Source organism: Triturus cristatus, chromosome 1_1 (assembly GCF_964204655.1).
Source record: "Triturus cristatus chromosome 1_1, aTriCri1.1, whole genome shotgun sequence".
Classification (NCBI taxonomy): Eukaryota; Metazoa; Chordata; class Amphibia; order Caudata; family Salamandridae; genus Triturus; species Triturus cristatus.
In genome coordinates this window covers 105,827,216-105,848,743 of record NC_140579.1, presented here as the reverse complement: position 1 = coordinate 105,848,743, position 21,528 = coordinate 105,827,216, and the positions used below count along the sequence as shown (strand labels likewise).

Here is a 21,528-nt window from a genome sequence, read left to right as displayed (position 1 = left end):
GAGAAACTGCTCTCTATTATTATAGCATTTACAAATAGGTCTTACATTGAGCATTCAAAACAACATGATAGTAGATTCCTTTAAGCATGCATTAATGGCACTAGCGTAGAAGAAACTTCTGCAAGCCATGAAGTTTAGAATCTCCAATAGCTCTTGTTTTTGACTATTCTGGAAAAGTGTGCTATCATCCAAATTCAGACCTTTTCAGGTCTTCCAACATTTTGGGACACTGGCAGCCAGGTCTGTGTCTTCATAGTTGTATAGAAACTGCACTTTTGGATATGCAATGTTGGAATTCACAGAGGGAAAGTGTTATTATGTATGGTCTGAGATCTGCAGGGTATGTTTGACGTGCTCAACAACTCTCTGTTTCTGTCTGCTTTGTTGACATCTCTCTCTCTTCTTCCAGGCGGTGTCCACAGGACAACATTCCTGGCTCCTAATACTGTTGTACTGGCTGTCGGTTTCCACAGACTTTGGATCACACAAAAAGCAAAAAGCAATTTCTCTTTGCTTGCCTCTGTGAGACCTGCAGTTTACTCTTCTGTAAGGACCTGCCCAGAGAGAGCAAGGCAAATGTATTAGTGTGCAGATTTGATTGTGAGTGTAGCTTTTAGCCTTGACCCCTAGGGTGGGCAGAGATTTGAGTGGTGGGGGTTTCTTAGGTGCTAATTTAATACGTATGCAGTACGTCTAACCTGAGGATGCAGGCACAGTGGAGCTCGGCAGACTTCAGACGTTCTGGATGCACTCTGGCCTTCACGTCCACCAAAGCAACAAATCTCAGTAGCAAACACTCACCAGCTATTCATAGCATCTGACCTGGTACACCGCTCAGGGATTGTTATGTTCCAAAGTCAGACACCGACACAGTTTCCTCTTGAAGACGGTTTATAGACAGAGAAAACCCCACACGACAGCTTTACCAGACACAGCTGGAAGCAACCCTCAAACAGTCCCCAAAGGCCATGACATCAGAATGGAGCGCTAGAGACATCCCAAATGAGTGCAGCCCCAGCCTGGCTGGAACAGCCTAAGTACAACAGAGTGTGTTTAGACCAGGGCTGACTCTGGAACACCGGGGCTCCGCCTCTGAAGAGAAGGTGTACAGGGGTATATCTGCAGAATCCCGCGCTGCCCGTGGCCAAGCGATGCAGAACACAGAGGCAGAGGCTGAATATTTGAGATAAAGGCAAGTTATCGGAACACTCCAGCGCTAAATTTTGATTGATATTTTTGGGCATCCCCCTACTTCATTTATGAAATGCCCCCGGGACCTGGCCCATCCGAAGCTATATTGTGAACAAGTGCTGGAGACTAATCTGGTTGGTTTTGAAAAAAATGTGCCACAGATTTGTAGCTCCGTCGGGTTTCTGTGGCAAATATTCTTTTTAAAATATTTTTTTTGCATTGGAAGATTACCTCTGGGACCCTAGGACCAGAGTTAAGGGGCCAGTATATTCCAACCCTGCCCTTTTTCTTTTTTTCTAACCTGTTTTCAGGGATTCGGATGACTCTAAGCCAACTTGACTTGGCTTCAGCCAACACTTCCAACACTTCACGGTTGTAGTGTTGGCAGCCAATCAGATCTCAGCACGAGAGAGGGAGGGTTCGTGGTGCCTTCGGGTTGCCAGATATCCAAATTTGTTTTTTTTAATTATCTCTGAAACTGCTAAACAGATTTGAACCAATTTGTAAAAAGTTAACTTTCTGGACCAACAGCTAATTTTCGGCCAAATTATGTGTATTTTCGTTTGGCAGTTCTGTCTAAAATTCCTATAGGATTTAACATGGGAAATGCAATTTTTTACTCTCTTTTTCTCATCCCGCATAACGGATCACCCCAAAAGTTTCCATGCTCATCTAAAATTACAGGCATGTTGATTATGAAAAGTTTGGCGAAGGTTTGACTACCAGCGCCAAAGATATAGGCATATCCAAAAAGGCTTTTCCTACGGAAACATGGTCCTAACTATAATTAAGATTGTATATATATATATAGGGTTGGAGAGGGGTATAAGCTGGTAAGGGTATTTTAGGTTTTAGGTATGGGCAGAGTGGTAGGGGAATAGGTTGGTAAGAGACTTTGGTGCCGATCACGATCCGGTAAAAAAATAGCCCGTACGACTCGTATCCGGCCTTTTTACCGTACGAATCGTACAAGTGCCGTACAAACTGCCAATTACGATTCGCATTGGAAAAAGACCATACGAATCGCATTGGGAATTATTCCCCACACGTCCTCGGGTCGGAAAATGTGTCCGACACGTCCTCGGACGATTTACCGTACAAATGTGAAAAGTGAAGTCCGACCGCGGAATCACGATCCATCCCGTGCGTCCGATGTTACAACCGTATGGAAAAAACACCGTCCGCACCGAACTCCCATAGCAACCATGGAGACATGTGCCCGCATACGCGCCCAACACTCCCCCCAGCCCCCGTACGTTCGAGTCGTACCCCCGTGTATGTACACCCCCACCCGTGTATGTACACCCGTGTACGTGTCGTACCCCCCGTGTACGTTCGTGTCGTACCTCCCCCGTATTTACACCCGTGTACGTTCGTGTCGTCCCCCCGGGTATGGACAGCCGTGTACGTGTCGTACCCCCGTGTATGTACACCCGTGTACGTGTCGTACCCCCCGTGTATGTACACCCGTGTACGTGTCATACCCCCGTGTATGTACACCCGTGTACGTGTCGTACCCCCACCTGTATGTACACCCGTGTACGTGTCGTACCCCCCCTGTATGTACACCCGTGTACGTTTCGTACCCCCCGTGTATGTACACCCGTGTACGTGTCGTACCCCCCTGTATGTGCACCCGTATACGTGTCGTACCCCCGTGTATGTACACCCGTGTACGTGTCGTACCCCCCGTGTATGTACACCCCTGTACGTGTCATACCCCCCGTGTATATACACCCGTGTACGTGTCATACCCCCGTGTATGTACACCCGTGTACGTGTCGTACCCCCCCTGTATGTACACCCGTGTACGTGTCGTACCCCCCCCTGTATGTACACCCGTGTACGTGTGTCGTACCCCCCCTGTATGTACACCCCTGTACGTGTCGTACCCCCGTGTATGTACACCCGTGTACGTGTCGTACCCCCCGTATGTACACCCCTGTACGTGTCGTACCCCCGTGTATGTACACCCGTGTACGTGTCGTACCCCCGTGTATGTACACCCGTGTATGTGTCGTACCCCCCCTGTATGTACACCCGTGTACGTGTCGTACCCCCCCTGTATGTACACCCCTGTACGTGTCGTACCCCCCGTGTATGTACACCCGTGTACGTGTCGTACCCCCCGTGTATGTACACCCGTGTACGTGTCGTACCCCCCATGTATGTACACCCCTGTACGTGTCCTACCCCCCCCTCTACGTTCGTGTCATACCCCCGTGTATCTACACCCGTGTACGTTAGAGTCGTACCCCCACCCGCGTATGCATGGAGCGTACCCCCACCACAACATTCTAAGTACGGAGCGCACCCCAGGCCCCAACATCACAACCGCATGTACGAGTCGTACCAAGCCACACACAAGGACAGCACTGTACAACAAAATGGCCCATGTACACACCGTACACACGCTAAAAACGCACGTACACAACCAGGACAAACCAAAACGACACAAGAATACACCATTCGAATGGCACAAAGCCACTAAACATGTCCAACAACCACTAAAACAACACTTTCACTGACCTGCAACTGCCAAAAACAAACAGAGGCCAAAAACACCACCACTCCTTATAACACACCCACCCAAAGTTCAAACACAGCCACACCCACCAATGGACCAATAAAAAGGGCCAACACACACAAACCATGAGCCTTTGCAACAGACTCACTGCTGCCAGACCCCACAGACAACCTACAGCACCATACTAGAAGCTTTACCACAACTTACACTTGCACACCTTCACACACACACCTTCACAAACACCCCCTCATCACATTCACACACACACCTGCACAACCACACCCACACACCCACAACCATCCACACCCCCCCCCACCATCCACACCCACACCCCTCACCATGCCCACTAACAAGAATCCAAAGTTCACTAGCCGAGAGTTGGAGGTCCTTGTCGATGAAATCCTCAGAGTCGAGCCACACCTCTTTGGAACATTGGTCAGACAGACCAGCATATTAGCAAAAACAGCCATGTGGCAGACCATCGTCGATGCTGTGAATGCTGTTGCGGACACCAGAAGGAACAAGCAGGAATGCCAAGCCAGGTGGTACAATCTGCGGAGGAGGGTCCGAGCCAAGATGACGGATGAACACAACCAGGCCAACGTCACTGGAGGAGGGCCGTCCCGCAGACCCGTACACTACCATCCCTGGGAGGAGAGGGTGATGGCCATACTGCCGGTGGAGGCAGTCGAAGGATTAGGAGGATTCCGAGACCCGGGTGAGTACACAAACAACGCACCTCACATGGGGGGAACGTCATCCACAACCAAACTCACAAACAGGCACGCAACCACCCCAAGCTATCGCATGACTCAACCACACTCCATGAACACGCACATGCCACTGGCGCCACCATGCCCCATGCACCCAGCTGGACAATGTCAAGTCACAGGCCACAGAAGACACCAACACATGACACGGTAACCCGGATGGCGGGAGGGTGGGCCCCAAAAATCACATAGTGCAACTCAGAAGCAGACAACAATGCCCTCTGCCCATATGGCCTAGTTCACAGCCAGACAAACAGTGTGTCCCCACACAGGAAAGACTTGCCAGCAAATGGCGGACACCTTGCATTAACACATGGGGGTGAAGGCACGTTTTTGCACATGACAGCAGCTAATGAACACCAAACACTGTGAAAGAGTGGCAGCACACACCACCACAGCAGCAGCGCAGACACAGACACTACACCCAATGGGTGCCTGGAGATCAGAAACAAACTCACAGCAACAATCCAAGGGCCATTCAAAGAACTGCTAACAGTGTGTGCCCAGGAAGCTGGGCTGAGGTGACAGAGGGTGACACACAGAGGGAGGGAGAGGGGGACAGAGAGGGAGGGAGACACAGGAAGACGGACAGAGGGAGGAGGCCGACACACAGAGGGAGGGAGAGGGGGACAGAGAGGGAGGGAGACACAGGGAGACGGACAGAGGGAGGAGGCCGACACACAGAGGGAGGGAGAGGGGGACAGAGAGGGAGTGAGACACAGGGAGACGGACAGAGGGAGGAGGCCGACACACAGAGGGAGGGAGAGGGGGACAGAGAGGGAGGGAGACACAGGGAGACGGACAGAGGGAGGAGGCCGACACACAGAGGGAGGGAGAGGGGGACAGAGAGGGAGGGAGACACAGGGAGAAGGACAGAGGGAGGAGGCCGACACACAGAGGGAGGGAGAGGGGGACAGAGAGGGAGTGAGACACAGGGAGACGGACAGAGGGAGGAGGCCGACACACAGAGGGAGGGAGAGGGGGACAGAGAGGGAGGGAGACACAGGGAGACGGACAGAGGGAGGAGGCCGACACACAGAGGGAGGGAGAGGGGGACAGAGAGGGAGGGAGACACAGGGAGAGCAAATCAGCCTTGTGGTGTGTGGGAATGTCTGCTCGTCAGCAGGTGGACTGCGTGCATGTAGACAAGGGTGGCCAGTGCCAGCACCCCCCCTCTCCTCCATGGCAAAACACAGGGCCATGTCACAACCTGTGCACGAGCACGACAGCTACCTGCATCATTGAAGTGTGTAGAACAACTTCATGTGCCCACGTACAGTGCAACACGGAAGGCGCCAATGCACGGCTCGCCACACCTGCCCACTCCACTGCTGACTGCAGTCACACTTGACGCAGCAAGTAAGACTGTGCCACACATAGTTAAAGTTGCCAAAGCTGTGCCCAAGGGACATACCCATGCACAAGTGCACTGCGAGTGGAATGCTAGACAGATCCAAATTCCCAGAGGAAATGTTCCAACTTTGAAACTAATGAAACATGGATGTTGCATGGAACAAAATTAACATTGTCTCTCTCACACACAGGTCAACGTCGTGGTTCACCCCCCAACACTGGGGGGGAAGACTCACAGGACCCGGCTTTGCGGGAGGCCGATCCCACTGTCAGCGACGACTCTCACCACTCTGTGGACGACCCCGACCAACCTGGCCCCTCTGGTGTCCAACGACCTGCAGCACCTGCGTCAGGTACAACGGGGCCAACCACCACCCCCATTCCTGCCACATCCCAGGAGACACCCAGGATCCCTGCCCCACCACCACAAAGCAGCCAGTCTGTCCAGGAGGGACAAGGTTCTCCGGGCACCCAGGAGGAGGCAGGCAACACCGCAAATGCCATCCCTCAGGGGTCCCGGAGACCCGATGTGCCCACAACGGCAGGCCAGGCGCAAGTGGGCAGGGGTGGTGGGAGTGGAGGACGGCGGAGGCACCAGCCTGACCAGTTGGCTGGGGAACCAGTATATGCCCATGTCCGAAACATCCTGGACACATACCGGCAGGACACCACGGGCATGGCCCAGGTTGTGTCCGTCCTCGAGGGGATCAAGACCCAGCAGGCCCAGCAACATGCGGAGCTACATGCCTGTCTACTGCAACACCAACGGAGGATGGAGGACAGACAGGCTGAGCTCGTGACGGTGTTCACGGGAATTCACACTACACTCCGTCGGATGGCCGACAACATGGGCAACCCTCCCTGTGCCAGAAGGCGTAGAACATCACCACCCACAGGGAGGGATCAGGAGGAGGAGGAGGAAACATCCGATGGAGCATCCCAAACATCGTCACGGCCTGCTTCTGAGGGTCCCCGCAGGAGGGCGGGTCGTCGACGGAAAAGACCGTGAGGGTTGGCGCTACAGCACCATCTCCCAGGACACCTAGCCTGGCACCTGGCCCACTGGAGAAACAGCATCACAGCATCAAAAGACATTCTCTGCCACATGGCCTGGCTGGTCACTGTCTGACCAATGTTGACAAAGACTGTGGCATGGACTCTGAGGATTTCAAATGGCAAGGACACCAACTCCCCTAGTGAACTTTGGATTCCACACACCCGGAAAGCCCCTCATGTCAAATTCCCCCCCCCCCCCCCACTAAAATAAAAAGTCACACCATGAAGAGAAGATGCCTGCTGGTTGCATTATTACCTTACATGTGTCTTGTAAAGTCTAACCATGCCTGAGTTCTCTTTTGACTTCAACCATCCACACCCTGGGGCCTGAGTCTGGCACAGGACACACATGGGTCACAGTGTATTAGGCTAGACAGACATGGAGCACCATACACACCCGTGATGGGCCCAACCAACTGAGGGGGTGGCCGCACAACCGTGCCGACAGACATATTGAGTACAGCAACAGTCATGCGCAGAGGTCAGGGATCATGTCGAGTGTCCTGTGGGGCACCCAGGTATGTGTCGACAGGTGGCAGAACCATGTCCTGCAAGCTTGAGTCCGGTGGATGCAGAGAATGGTGGCCTGGCCAACGTTGGATGCATGGGGATGGCACATGTCACAATACCCACACAGTCATGGACATCATGCACAATACACAGTCTAATCCCACACAAACAGCTTGCATCTTGCTACTCGACACATAGACACATAGCCACTATCACGGAAAACCATGCCAGACATGCCGGATGCACCGTGGCAACACACCAGCATTGACTGAGAAGAGGCACCTTGGAGGCATAGGGACACCTTTATTAGTCATGTATTCGGGATTGCAGAGGCAACTCGAAGTACACATGAACAGTTCATGTGGAGTAACATGTGGGTCCAACACTGGCACCCCCCTTCTGCAGCACAAATGCGTGATAGCCATGGAACTGGCACACAAGTGTCGGCTAACAGCTAAACACCCCCAGCTGCTCACGGAGAGCCTGCCATACACCATTGATCCGCTGATGTGGAAGTCCCACAGCATGTCAAGCCAATGCAAACCGTATGTGTCCGAGGGCAGTGTTACACACATTGATGCCATCATCACATTCCACAATCCCATCACTGATGACTGTCAACAAGTCTGACCATCTAGTCAGGTGTACCCAGCTGCATGTAATGTGTACCATGGTGATGCTACATGTCTGCAGAGGAACCAAACATCGACAGGGGCAGTGTGCATACATCGTGAACAACTGCCACACCCAATACACCCCTGATGCATCCCTTACCCTAAGGTGACTTCCAAACGTGTCCGTGCCTGTAACGCTGAGTCAGCACACGATGACGTGTCCATGAGGAACAGCAGTGCCACAACAATGCAACCAGCAGACGGCATGCGCAAGTACCTGGGGAAGAGAGACACACAAGAAGTCAGCCACAAAAAGCACAGCCACTTGCATGTGCATGTACTCGACACATGTATGGATGACAACATGCTAGGTCACAATTATGACTGGGGAAATACAACCATCACTGGCACCATCACTCCAGTGACACACCCACACACACCTCTGACTCACATGCCATACATGCAGGTGGAGACACACATCGCAACACATGCCACACGGGGACGAATGCGTGCACACTCAGACACTGGTACTCACCACTAAGCAAAGAAGTCGCGTATGAGCTGAGTCCGGATGTCCTCTTGCGGCTCCACATCCTCCACATCACTAGCCCCATTGCCAAGCCCTTCGTCCTCCACGGGTGGATGGTCCTGGTCATCTTGATCCAGGATGAGTGGCACAGCTTTCTCAACTGCCATGTTGTGCAGCATGCAGCAGACCATGAAGATTTTGCAGACCTTGAGCCGGGGCATATGGGAGGGCACCGCCGGTCTTGTGGAGGCATCTGGATCGGCTCTTCAGGAGGCCAAACGTCCTCTCTATCACTCGCCTTGTCCGGCCATGGGCGGTGTTGTAGCGGAGCTGGGCTGGCGTGATGGGGTTGCGGAGAGGTGTGATCAGCCATGGCATGTTGGGATAGCCTGCGTCCCCTACATGGAAAGCACATGGACATAAGCAGGACAGAAGAAGCGGTCGTGCTGGAAGTCTACGCAAAATACAGGACAGACAGAGTGTACCCACCAACAACACATGCTCGTTCGTTGCGCAGCTGCGTCATCATTTCAGGCACCCTGCTACGCCTCATGATGTAGGCATCATGTGCTGATCCTGGAAAACGAGCACAGACATGTGAAATCACCATGTTGGACAGACACACCACAAGGGCATTGATGGAGTGGTAGTGCTTGCGATTCCGGTACGCTACCTCCTGTGCCTGTGGTGGTACCAAAGCCACATGTGTCCCGTCTATGGACCCAATGACATGGGGCATCCCTCCCAGGGCATAGAATCCACGCTTGACCCCAGTCAACATTTCAGGGGTAGGAAAATGGATGAAGTCATCCAGGTGAATCAACATGGCCTCTAAGAAATCATGCAGCACACGGCAGAACATGCTCTGGGACATGCCACCAACATGAGCTATGGTATTTTGAAAGGTACCCGTGGCTAGAAAATGTAGGGCTGCCATTACCTTCAGCTTGGGTGTCAGTGCCGTAGGATACCTGTGCAGCGGTTGCAGGTGTGGTGCCAGTCTCGCCGTCAAATCCAGAATCAACCGTTGGGGGAAGCGGTAGCACCGGATACAGTCATTCTCCCGCATGGCAGCCAAGTCCGGAATTGGTCGGGGAAGAGGCGGCGCTCTGCAGTAATTTGGAAGTGACAAGGAAGAGTGAGTGCACCACAACAACAATTAATTAGTACTGAGCACATGTTAATCTGTCTATACACATATGCTACATACGGAGTCAGGTATGTGCCACATGCCCTGGACACGTATGGCTGCCAGGTGACACTCCTACCAAGACCCAGCTACACACGGCGATTGTGAACCTCCACATGCCATGGCATGGGATTAGCTGTGTCCCAGTGCAAGTGAACAGCCAGACGCAAGACAGGAGTGACATACATCCACACATCAGCAGAAGTAGGATGTAGATTGTAGAGACTGGTAGCGGAACACTAGAGCCACAGGTCACATGACATTACACTAGGACAGCCCACACACCTTGCCATGAAGGTGTACATGTGATGACTCACCACACATTCATAGAGAGGATGCAGACATGTCCTTGTTACGCTACTCCATGTCCCATGCATACATACGCACCTCACATCCGATACCACATGTGGCATGGTGTGCGGAACAGTGTGCAATGTCAATCTACACACAGACACATGTTGGTTGCTACAACAGCTGCAGCTTTTGAGGGAGCTCCAACATCAACCTAATGTGAACCCCCCACACATACATGACATAGTCACATCGTGCACCGTGGGTAGTGACATGTCAGGTGTGGTAACCCCTGTACCGGGCCTCAGGGGACACTTCCGTGTGTTGGTGTCCGTGCCATGCCAGTGACGCTCATCACAAGTGTGCAGTACGACATGCACACATGTCAAAGGAGTCAAGGGCATGCCTGGCACACATCGCACTGTCACACATTACATGTGTACACATCTCATCATACATCTGGTGCCTTCTCGACTCAGGAGTCATGTGCCACATCACAGCCTTTCACACCTGTGCCCCACACATGTAGTACTGCCCAGACAATGCCTTGATGTCCATCCGTGGACAAGTATGTCAGCCCTATTCCTTCCTGTGTGCTGCCTGTCACCACTGTGATGTGTGAAAACCACCATACTGCTGCTAAGAGGGCCTGTGTACGTTCCCATATCACTATGGGAGTGCTGCCGTATGTGTACCCATAGTGATGGTGAGCGTACAGGTATGTGTACGGTCAGTAAGTACGCATACGCAAGAACACCCATAGTGGTACGGCCCGTACACGCGTGCGTACGTTCACTATCACTATGGGTGTCCTCGCGTATGCGTACTCGTAGTGGTACGGCCCGTACACACGCCTGTACGCTCACTATCACCATGGGTGTCCTCGCGTATGCGTACTCGTAGTGGTACGGCCCGTACACACGCCTGTACGCTCACTATCACCATGGGTGTCCTCGCGTATGCGTACTCGTAGTGGTACGGACCGTACACACGCCTGTAAGCTCACTATCACTATGAGTACGCATACGCGAGAACACCCATAGTGAGACGGCCCGTACACATGCCTGTACGCTCACTATCACTACGAGTATGCATACGCGAGGACACCCATGGTGATAGTGAACGTACAGGCGTGTGTACGGGCCGTACCACTGCGAGTACGCATACGCGAGGACACCCATGGTGATAGTGAACGTACAGGCGTGTGTACGGGCCGTACCACTGCGAGTACGCATACGCGAGGACACCCATGGTGATAGTGAACGTACAGGCGTGTGTACGGGCCGTACCACTATGGGTGTTCTTGCGTATGCGTACTCATAGTGGTACAGCCCGTACACACGCCTGTACGGGCCGTTGCTATGCATTTGGGGTGCCCTAGGGCCCCGGAACGCACCGTACATGTGTGTGAAGCTCAAATTTACATAGGGGACACATGAGGGACAATTATTAAGGCCTACATGCATGCTGGTTGTCATGGAGACCAAGTTTTAAGTTTGAATTTGTTCTGGAAGGTGCACAGCAGAAGTCAGTTGGAATGAATCTACTTTGTTGCAATGTGTTTGTGGGGTTGACATCATGCTGAAGAAAAAAACACAATAAGAACCCACTGACTGTGCTAGGTTTGAAGGGATTGGAGGAAACATAGGATGCAAATGTGAGTGACCAATCACTCTGTACTCCTGTGCATGAAACAGGACAGCAGGGCAGATATAAGGCCGCCAGGTCCCATGAGGGATCACTTGCCTGCACATATTTCGATTCTACCACACTGCTGCTGCTCCTGATTCCCTGGAACCATGTCAAGGTCTGTGGAGAGGTCACAGCCATTCACCCTGGAGGAGAACCTGGCATTGCTGGATGTGATCCTCCCACAGTACCCCCTGCTGTATGGGCGACCAGGGTATCAGGTGAGTGCAGAGGCTACTAGCACAGACCTTTTTTGTGACTGTGACTTCTGCCATTGTGTCCAGGTGTGACACACATGCTATGTACTGTAGAGGGGGTCCTGGGGGGGGAATGCCTGATGTCTCCCAGCCAGTGCCCAGAGTCAGGAGGGGTGGGTGCAGAGTCCTCCCAGCAGTGCCCAGACGCAGGAGGGGTGGGTGCCTATCACTCCCAGCAGTGCCCAGACGCAGGAGGGGTGGGTGTGATGCACAGTGTGAGCCTTGATAATTGATTGTGTCTTTGCCCTCATTCCACCTGTGTACTTTCACTGGCACGTACTGCTTTTGCCCTTCCCCAGAGGAGTATGTCCCTATGGCAAAGGTGCAATGCGTTGGCTGCATGACATGCCTTGTTGTAACCAGCTAATTTGTTCTCATATGTGTCTCTGTGACATGTTGCAGGTGTATTGATGTAGTGTCACTTGTTCATCCTCACAGGCAGGCGCCTCTGCCAAGGAGCAGATCTGGCTGACCGCCGTCAGTGCCATGAGGAGTGTGGATGGTCGCAAGCGGCGCCTGTCCCAGGTGAGGAAACGCTGGCAGGATATCCGGTGCTGGACGCGGAGGATCGCATGGGTCCTGCTGGGGGACTCACCTGAGAGCCATAAGAACCGCGGGCGCCGCCGTCTCTCCCACATCCACAAGCGTGTGCTGGCGGTGGTATTTCCAGACTTGGACAGGCGCTTACAGGAGATGCAGCAGCAGGAAGGGGGTAGGTACATGTGTGTTTGTTGTGTTTCACCAGCATTTGTAAGTGCACTGTTCCATGGATACACTGCCAGGGTTTAATGGTGCTGTGCAGATCCTGTTACCCACAGTATTGCAGTGCTCTCCTGCCTCCCTTCCCCTCCTTGCAATGTGTTCCCTGGTCTGTGCGACGTCACTCCGTCACAAGGTTATGTAGCCTGGCACCTTCTCCACGTGTACAATGCCAGCAGCATCATGTGTGGGGGTGGTGTGTAACAGGTTTTGGGACCTTGCCTGTGCCCTGTCCAGTTCTGGTCTTGTGGGTTCCATGTCAGTTGGCACTAATGCTGAGTCCAGACATGGGAGTTAGTCTCTCAAGTGTAAGGCCTTACAGCACGCATGTCCTATGTGGTGGCCTGTGACATGATGTGCATGAGTGTGCGGTACGCATAGTGCGGGGATGGTAGCGTGTGTTGCATCAATTCCCATTCAGGAGCATGGAGTTGTGTGGCCACTACTGTCCCCAGGGGCATGATTTCCTAGGTATCGTGTGTAATCCGAATCTGTCGACAATCTCTGTGTCTACAGCATAGGTTGTGCTCTGTGCCATTGTCCCCTGGCCAAATGTATATTGACGTGAAATGTAGTACAAGTGTCCACTGTACAGCCTGACCTGATTTTCCTTGTTCATACTCACGGTGGACATTGCCTGTGTGTCTTGTTACAATCATCTGATGATGCCCATTTGTACATGATTATTTGGACAGGCGCACCTTGGGTATTTTGTGTGCAATCTTGAATTGTTGCATCCCATGTGTATTTCACCCAGACTAAGGGTTGTAAGTGCTTCCTGTGTCTCCAAATAATTGTCTCATGTAGGGGGTGGGTGGTGCGGGCATGGCCTTCATGTCACAACCTGATATCTCCTTGCTAGGACTGGCCAGTGTGTGATGTTTGTCTGGACATGCACTCAAGGTGCAGTGAGCCAGTCATGGTGGGCATGTTTTCAGTATAACCTATGCTGCATGTGCCTCTTGTTCCTGGATATGGTCCCTGCTCATCCCTATTTCCTGCCACGCTGTGTGGTGCAGATGCAGTGCTGGATTGTCCCCAGGGCCTTGCTCCTCAGTCAAAATTGCATTCCATCTCATTTGCTATAGTGTCATGCTCTCCATAGTTTTTCAGTGGCATGGTGGGTCACACAACTGTGTCTTGCATGCCCTACATATGTACCTTGTTTTGTAGATGTAACTCTTCTTTTGTTTCAGGCTATGCACTGTAACCTATGTAGATTGGACTCATGTGACATATGTATGCAGGTGTATGATTAATTTCTGTCTCTTCACCCTGCCCACAGCATCGTCGGGGGACACGGAGGGAGACATGGGCACAGACGGAGCAGAGGGACCGAGCACCAGTGCCAGCGGTGACATCGGGGCTGGCACATCAAGTGGGACTAAGGCGGAGGAGAGTGAAGCCGGGGACCTGGCGACTGGCACAACAGAGTATGAAGCTGACGGGTCCGAGGATGATCTCTCCGAGTGGGCGGAGGCTGCACCACCAGCTGACAGCGGCACAACATCGCACCCCGCCCCCTCCATTGCCATCAGCCGCCTCCCACTTGCTCGTGTCCCTTCCCAACGTGCCCGGTCACCACATGTCTCCTTCCTGCCAGGCACCGCACCCCCTGCCCCTGTCTCCACTGCTGCCGCCAATGCCGAGTCTGTGGACATCCAGCGGCAGTTGCAGATTGGTCAGGCTGCGATCCTTAATGTCCTCCATGGCCACAGCCAGGTCCTCAACAACATGGAGGCATACTTGGAGGGCATTCATTCATCGCAGGCTGACCAACGCAGCTTGCTGAGCTCGATAGACTCGACACTGACTGCAGCAGTGGGTCTCCTGCAGCGCTACGTCCCACCCCCTACCCCTGCCCCATCCACACTTCCCACTCCCATGCCTGTCCCACGTACACCCAGACGTCAGCATGCACCCACCACAACACACACAGGCACCACACCAGCAGGGAAGGTCCACCGCACACCTCCTGACACGCACACACAGGGTGAAGTAGGCACACCCACTGGGTCGGGGGGCAAACGTGTGACACGCAGCCAGAGTGGGAGTCCGCATTCCACCAAATCCACTCCCTCCAAATCCCCTCCCCTCAGCTCTCCTGGCCACATCTCCCCCAAAGACTCCTTCATGGCCGCTCTGTCCCTGAGCCCCACAGTGACACCACCACGCAAGCGGTCAAGGAAGTCCCCGGTCAGGGTGGTTGATTCCCCCCCCATCCACACCCTCCCCCAGTGGCGCTGCGACCCATCCCTCTGACCCCTCCCCCTCCTTGGGGCCTGTGGTTCCTTCGGGTGCAGGGGATTCCCTGGAGGACCTTGCTAAGGTGTGCAGCGAGATCCTGGCCTCCGCCTTTAGCGCTGCCCCACCCCCTGTGGTGGAGTCCTCCATCCCTGCACCCACAACGCCTACCCTTCACCCTCCTGTCCCTGCGGTGCCTGGTTCTTCCCCCCCACATGATGCCCTCACCCCTGTGGAAGACGACGGAATGTAACTGTGCAGGCAAGCTAGGGGACACGCATCCCACTGTGTCCCCCATCCAGCTGTGACTTCTGGACTGCCCTATGGGCTTTGTAAATATTGAACTTCCTACAAACAAGATTTTTTGGTTCATGCTGAATAAAGCAATTTATTTTTTTCCCTTGGAACACTACTGCTTTGCTGGTATTGCTGTTGGTGGGGCTGCTACATGGTTTTGGGTGGTGTTCATGTGTTGGGTGTGTGGGAAATGTAGTAGTGTGCTGGTCATAGGGGGGACCCTAGGATCTGTGTGCCATCACATGGTGTTAGCTAGGATTCTGTGTTCATGTAAGCAGTTGCTGCATGGTGAAATTGTCCCAAGGTGTATTCCTTCCTCTGTGTACCCTGACATCTTCCCTGCAGGGTGTTCCCAATATTTAGCGCTGAGCTGTGTGTACATTAGCTGGGTGTGTGACGGACTCCTTCAACTTTGCACATGCATGCTGAGCGATGTCTCCACCTGCATCATTCGTGGCATCCTTGGTAGTCATTGTACTTGTGTATGTGGACTATTGACATGACTTCATGTGGACATGTTTTCTTTTCTGCGCTATGCATGCATATACTCCCAGCCTCGCACACATGTGTTACATGTACTGCAGGGTCTTTGTGCACCTGACTGAAATTTGTGGGCATGGTATCTGTGGCTACTCCACCCTTTGCGTTCCATGGGCACTGCTGTGAGTGTTAGGCACACACCCCTCTTATGTCTAGGCACTGCTGGGAGTGTTAGGCACCCACCCCTCCTGTGTCTGGGCACTGCTGGGAGGACTCTGCACCCACCTCTCCTGTCTCTGGGCACTGCTGGGAGGACTCTGCACCCACCCCTCCTGACTCTGGGCACTGCTGGGAGGACTCTGCACCCACCCCTCCTGACTCTGGGCACTGCTGGGAGGACTCTGCACCCACCCCTCCAGACTCTGGGCACTGCTGGGAGGATTCTGCACCCACCCCTCCTGACTCTGGGCACTGCTGGGAGGACTCTGCACCCACCCCTCCTGTCTCTGGGCACTGCTGGGAGGACTCTGCACACACCCCTCCTGTCTCTGGGCACTGCTGGGAGGACTCTGCACACACCCCTCTTATGTCTGGGCACTGCTGGGAGTGTTAGGCACCCACCCTTCCTGTGTCTGGGCACTGCTGGGAGGACTCTGCACCCACCCCTCCAGACTCTGGGCACTGCTGGGAGGACTCTGCACCCACCCCTCCTGTCTCTGGGCACTGCTGGGAGGACTCTGCACACACCCCTCCTGTCTCTGGGCACTGCTGGGAGGACTCTGCACACACCCCTCTTATGTCTGGGCACTGCTGGGAGTGTTAGGCACCCACCCCTCCTGTGTCTGGGCACTGCTGGGAGGACTCTGCACCCACCCCTCCTGACTCTGGGCACTGCCGGGAGGACTCTGCACCCACCCCTCCTGTCTCTGGGCACTGCTGGGAGGACTCTGCACCCACCCCTCCTGTCTCTGGGCACTGCTGGGAGGACTCTGCACACACCCCTCTTATGTCTGGGCACTGCTGGGAGTGTTAGGCACCCACCCCTCCTGTGTCTGGGCACTGCTGGGAGGACTCTACACCCACCCCTCCTGTGCCTGGGCACTGCTGGGAGGACTCTGCACCCACCCCTCCTGTGTCTGGGCACTGCTGGGAGTGATAGGCACCCACCCCTCCTGCGTCTGGGCACTGCTGGGAGTGATAGGCACACACCCCTCCTATTTAACAATATGTATGCTTAGAACATACACGTGTGTGGGTTCGCTCCATGGGGGTACGGTTCGTACTTACACTGTTGGGGTGGGAGTAGGCTCCATACGTACGCGGGTGGGGTACGGGTCGTACTTACACTGTTGGGGTGGGAGTACGCTCTATACGTACGCGGGTGGGGTACGGGTCGTACTTACACTGTTGGGGTGGTGGTACGGTACGTACATACACTGTTGGGGTTGGGGTACGCTCCATGCATACGAGGTGGGGGTACGGGTCGTACTTACACTGTTGGGGTACGCTCCATGCATACACGGGTGAGGGTACGGGTCGTACTTACACTGTTGGGGTGGGACGTATACGTACACGGGTGAGGGTACGGGTCGTACTTACACTGTTGGGGTGGGACGTATACATACGCGGGTGAGGGTACGGGTCGTACTTACACTGTTGGGGTGGGACGTATACGTACGCGGGTGAGGGTACGGGTCGTACTTACACTGTTGAGGTGGGGGGTACGCTCCATACGTACGCGGGTGGGGGTACGGGTCGTACTTACACTGTTGGGGTGGGGGTACGCTCCATACGTACGCGGGTGAGGGTACGGGTCGTTCTTACACTGTTGGGGTGGGGGGTACGCTCCATACGTACGTGGGTGGGGGTATGGGTCATACTTACACTGTTGGGGTGGGGGTACGCTCCATACGTACGCGGGGGGGTACGGGTCGTACTTACACTGTTGGGGTGGGACGTATACATACGCGGGTGAGGGTACGGGTCGTACTTACACTGTTGGGGTGGGACGTATACGTACGCGGGTGAGGGTACGGGTCGTACTTACACCGTTGGGGTGGGGGTACGCTCTATACGTACGCGGGTGGGGGTACGGGTCGTACTTACACTGTTGGGGTGGGGGTACGCTTCATACGTACGCGGGTGAGGGTACAGGTCGTACTTACACTGTTGGGGTGGGGGTACGCTCCATACGTACGCGGGTGAGGGTACGGGTCGTACTTACACTGTTGGGGTGGGGGTACGCTCCATGCATATGCGGGTGGGGTTACGGTCCGTACGTACACTGTTGGCATGGGGGTACGCTCCATGCATACGTGGGTGGGGGTACGGTCCGTACATATCCGTACCCATGCTGTGGAATGCTTGTGCGGGCCGTACCCAGGCCTTTGCCACGTGGGTACGAGCCGTCCCGCCATTGTTGGGGTGATGTAGGTGTGGGCGTGGTACGACTCGTACCCACGCTCTTAAGGCGTGGGTACGGGACGTACCTGTATAGTTGTGTTGCCGGTTCGCGTCGTCAGGCACTTCCGTTGTGGCGGATGCTGGCTTTGCTGGACACGCCCCCACCCCCTCGTGGTGACCAGGGCATGGGGGTCAGGTATGTCCAGGGCATGTGTGCTGTGTGACTTTGGTGGTGGTTTTGTGGCCTGCCCCTGGTCTTGCCCCCCCCATTTCCCCCCCTCCCTTAGTTGTTCTGACCTTCTGCGGCGTCTGCGTCGGAACCTGTAGAGGAGGTCGACTGCTATGAGGGCCGAGATGACACGTAGGTTCGGGTCCATGTCTGTCCATCGCGTACAGGTCCTCCTTGTTCATGTCGTCCTGATTTCCCGGCAGTTTTTGGCAGCCGGAAAATATTGTCCGTGCGGGATGACGTCGGTGCGACTCGTAATTCCTGGTTCGTGAATGGCAGGCTGCGTGCGTCGCGACGTCACGTCAGCGCTTTCCCGGATCGCATTTGTATGTTTATTTTCGTCGGTCGGGGTTTTGTACGATTCGTACGGAAATTGAGTTTCCGTGCGAATCGTAATTCCATGTTTGTATATTTTGACGACCGGGTACGCGTCGGACGGTGAATGTGCTCCGTCCGACGGTTCGTACCCGGTTTTTGCAGGATCGTGATCGGCACCTTTTTAGAGTTGAGAAGTGGGTAGAGGGAAGGATATTTTTAGGGTTTAGTGGTGGGCAAGGGCACAGGGTGGTAAGGTCATTTTTTGGGTTTAGGGGTGTGTAGGGCTGTAGGGTGGTAATGGATTGTTTTGGGTTTAGGGGTGGGTAATGGTATGGGGGATAATGTAATTAATAAAATATATATATATTTCGTTTAAAAGTGGGGGGATTGGAGGTTTCCTCCCAAGAAAAGAAACAATAAATGTAAAACTATATTTATTCTCACTGAAAAAAACTCAAAGGTTAAATTAATGTTTTTATTAGGTGAATATGTTAGTGACAACATTACATTTTTGAGGTAAACAAAAACACAGAAATTCACCAGTTATAGTTAGCAGAGCTATTTATAACTTGCACCCCCAACATGCACTGCTTAAGGCCTCGCATATTACATCACTCATGACATGTTGAACGACATCATTTATGACATTACTCATGGCATCTCAAATGACTTCATTGATGACGTCACCGATGACATCATCCACTGAGTGTGCTAGTTTGGTTTATTGTTTACATTGTGGTGGGTAACCTCCATATTACTTCCTCATCCAATTTTGTGATGCCTGTGTCCAGCTAATGGTCGCGAGTGTTTACAAAACGCATGTGCTCCTAATGCATGGTATGTGTATAGAGGTAACCAACACATTATGAATCTTTGTATTGAAGAGTAACTCTGTGTGCAGATGATAGTTGACGACTTGTGTCCTGTATGTTACACACACATTTTCTGACCCTGCAGAAAAAGTTTCCAATAGGACAAAGATTCTACGTAGTAGATTCTAAGTATGCTAAGCAGCCTTGAGTTATTAGACAGAATTGTCTTAGCCTGGTAATTTTTACATAATGTAGAAGACTGTGTGAGCCAAGTATTAATATATGTAAATGTGTTTCTTTTGCTTCAGAAAATGGGCTATTTGTAAAGTTTTCACCTTCAGACCTTGGTTACTTTAAGTGAATAGAGTATTTTCTGACAAGCGTTGCAGAGAGTATACACTGTTCTTAGTAGATACTTTGAATAATCTGTGGTGTATTTCTCATGAGGGTTACACTGTCTTTAACCAGTGTAGTACAGAGTAAACTCTCTCCATAGAGTGAACATTGTTTACAGTACCCACTTTTCTGCTCATATCAACTTAATTGCTCACTGTGCATTCGTGACTGTGAGGACTTTGATATAGATAAAAAGTGTTGGTAGTAGCAAACTCATTCAACAGAGTATCTTGAGCAACTTGGCTTTCTCTGAACAGTAATATACATATTGAACACCATGTGCAATGTGGGTTTCCCATATATTTGTGGTTGATTGTTAATGTGAGCTAGGCTACCCATGAAGTGTATGGTATGCAGTCAGTCTTACACATTACCCATGCTTGCTACACCAAGGTAGTTGTATCTTTGATGGCCTTAATGATGCTTCATATTATTCTGAGCTATTTTGCACTTACTTTCATGCCCCTAATGTCATACTAACCTATGGAGCAAAATGTACAAAAGAAGTTTGGATGATGTAATTTGTGATGTCATCAATAATGTCATGTGAGATGTCATCAGTGATGTTATAAAAGAGGTCATAGAACATGTCATGAGTGATGTATTTTGCGCGGTCATAAGCAGTGCTTGGCAGGGGCGCAAGTCATAGCTCTGCTTACTATAACTGATACATATTTATGTATTTTTTAGCCAAAACATTAATGTTGTCACTGGCATATTCACCTAACTGTAACGATATGTTAACCTTTGTGGTTTTTCAGAGAATTTTGAAGGTTTTTTTTGGTTTAACAAAAACAGATCATTTTATCACATCTAACTATAAAGTTGCTTTAACCTTAGTTTTTTTTTAGCGAAATTTTAGTGATTTTTTAATATAAAATAATATTTTATTACCATACGTAAAGCCAACTCCTCCTGTCGTTGGGGTCTGCAGCCAAATCTCCAGCAGGTAGCCATCCCCACACTACACATGGCTTTTTTAAGTGAGACTGCTGAATAAATAACACAAAAGAATCACGTTAGATGTTATAATTAATAATAACTTCTGATTTTAAAATGATTAATACGCTTTGACGAATATGTATATGGGCTTTGTTAGTAGAAAAAGTATATATTGTCTTGAGGAATATCTAATTGCACATTAAAAGTTTAAAATATATTGTTCATCTATAGACGATCTGTCCAAACACTACTGTGAAGGTTGATTTGGAGCCTCTTTTTCTGCAAACAAAAGTCACAACGAATTTAGCAAGGTATGGCAAAAGGGGCGAAATATTATTGTTTTTTTTTTAGTATTTGTTAACTCGTTATATTGATGAGCTTCTTGACATGACATAAACAAAAGATGTCAAGAGACTAAAAATATAAGCAAGCATAATAAGATCATTTGAAGTATCAGTACTGTATATATTATTAAATATTGCACTGATGGGTTCTGCTCTCTCCCATGTTGGTCATAATGTGAATATGTGAATATTATGATTATTGAAGAATGGCTTTCCAGTGTCTAAATTATTTTGAAGGTCACCTTAATGTGAAATTGTCTTTTATAATATTTTCTAAAAATGTATATTTCTGTTTTTAATATGTATATATTGTAAATAGTGTTTTGTG

General features: G+C 51.8%; 1 protein-coding gene across 6 annotated transcripts in view; it reads left to right on the top strand.

The window, feature by feature from the left end:
* LOC146869661 (polymeric immunoglobulin receptor-like) overlaps window positions 1-21,528 on the top strand; it is a 264,598-nt gene that overhangs the window by 140,044 nt on the left and 103,026 nt on the right. The window contains exon 3 of one of the 6 annotated variants that reach the window (XM_085609636.1): window positions 21,088-21,167. The exons of the other annotated variants lie outside the window; for them this stretch is intronic. The gene's annotated coding sequence lies outside the window, so the exon portion shown is untranslated. The remainder of the gene's footprint in view (window positions 1-21,087; window positions 21,168-21,528) is intronic. 6 annotated transcript variants of the gene reach the window in all.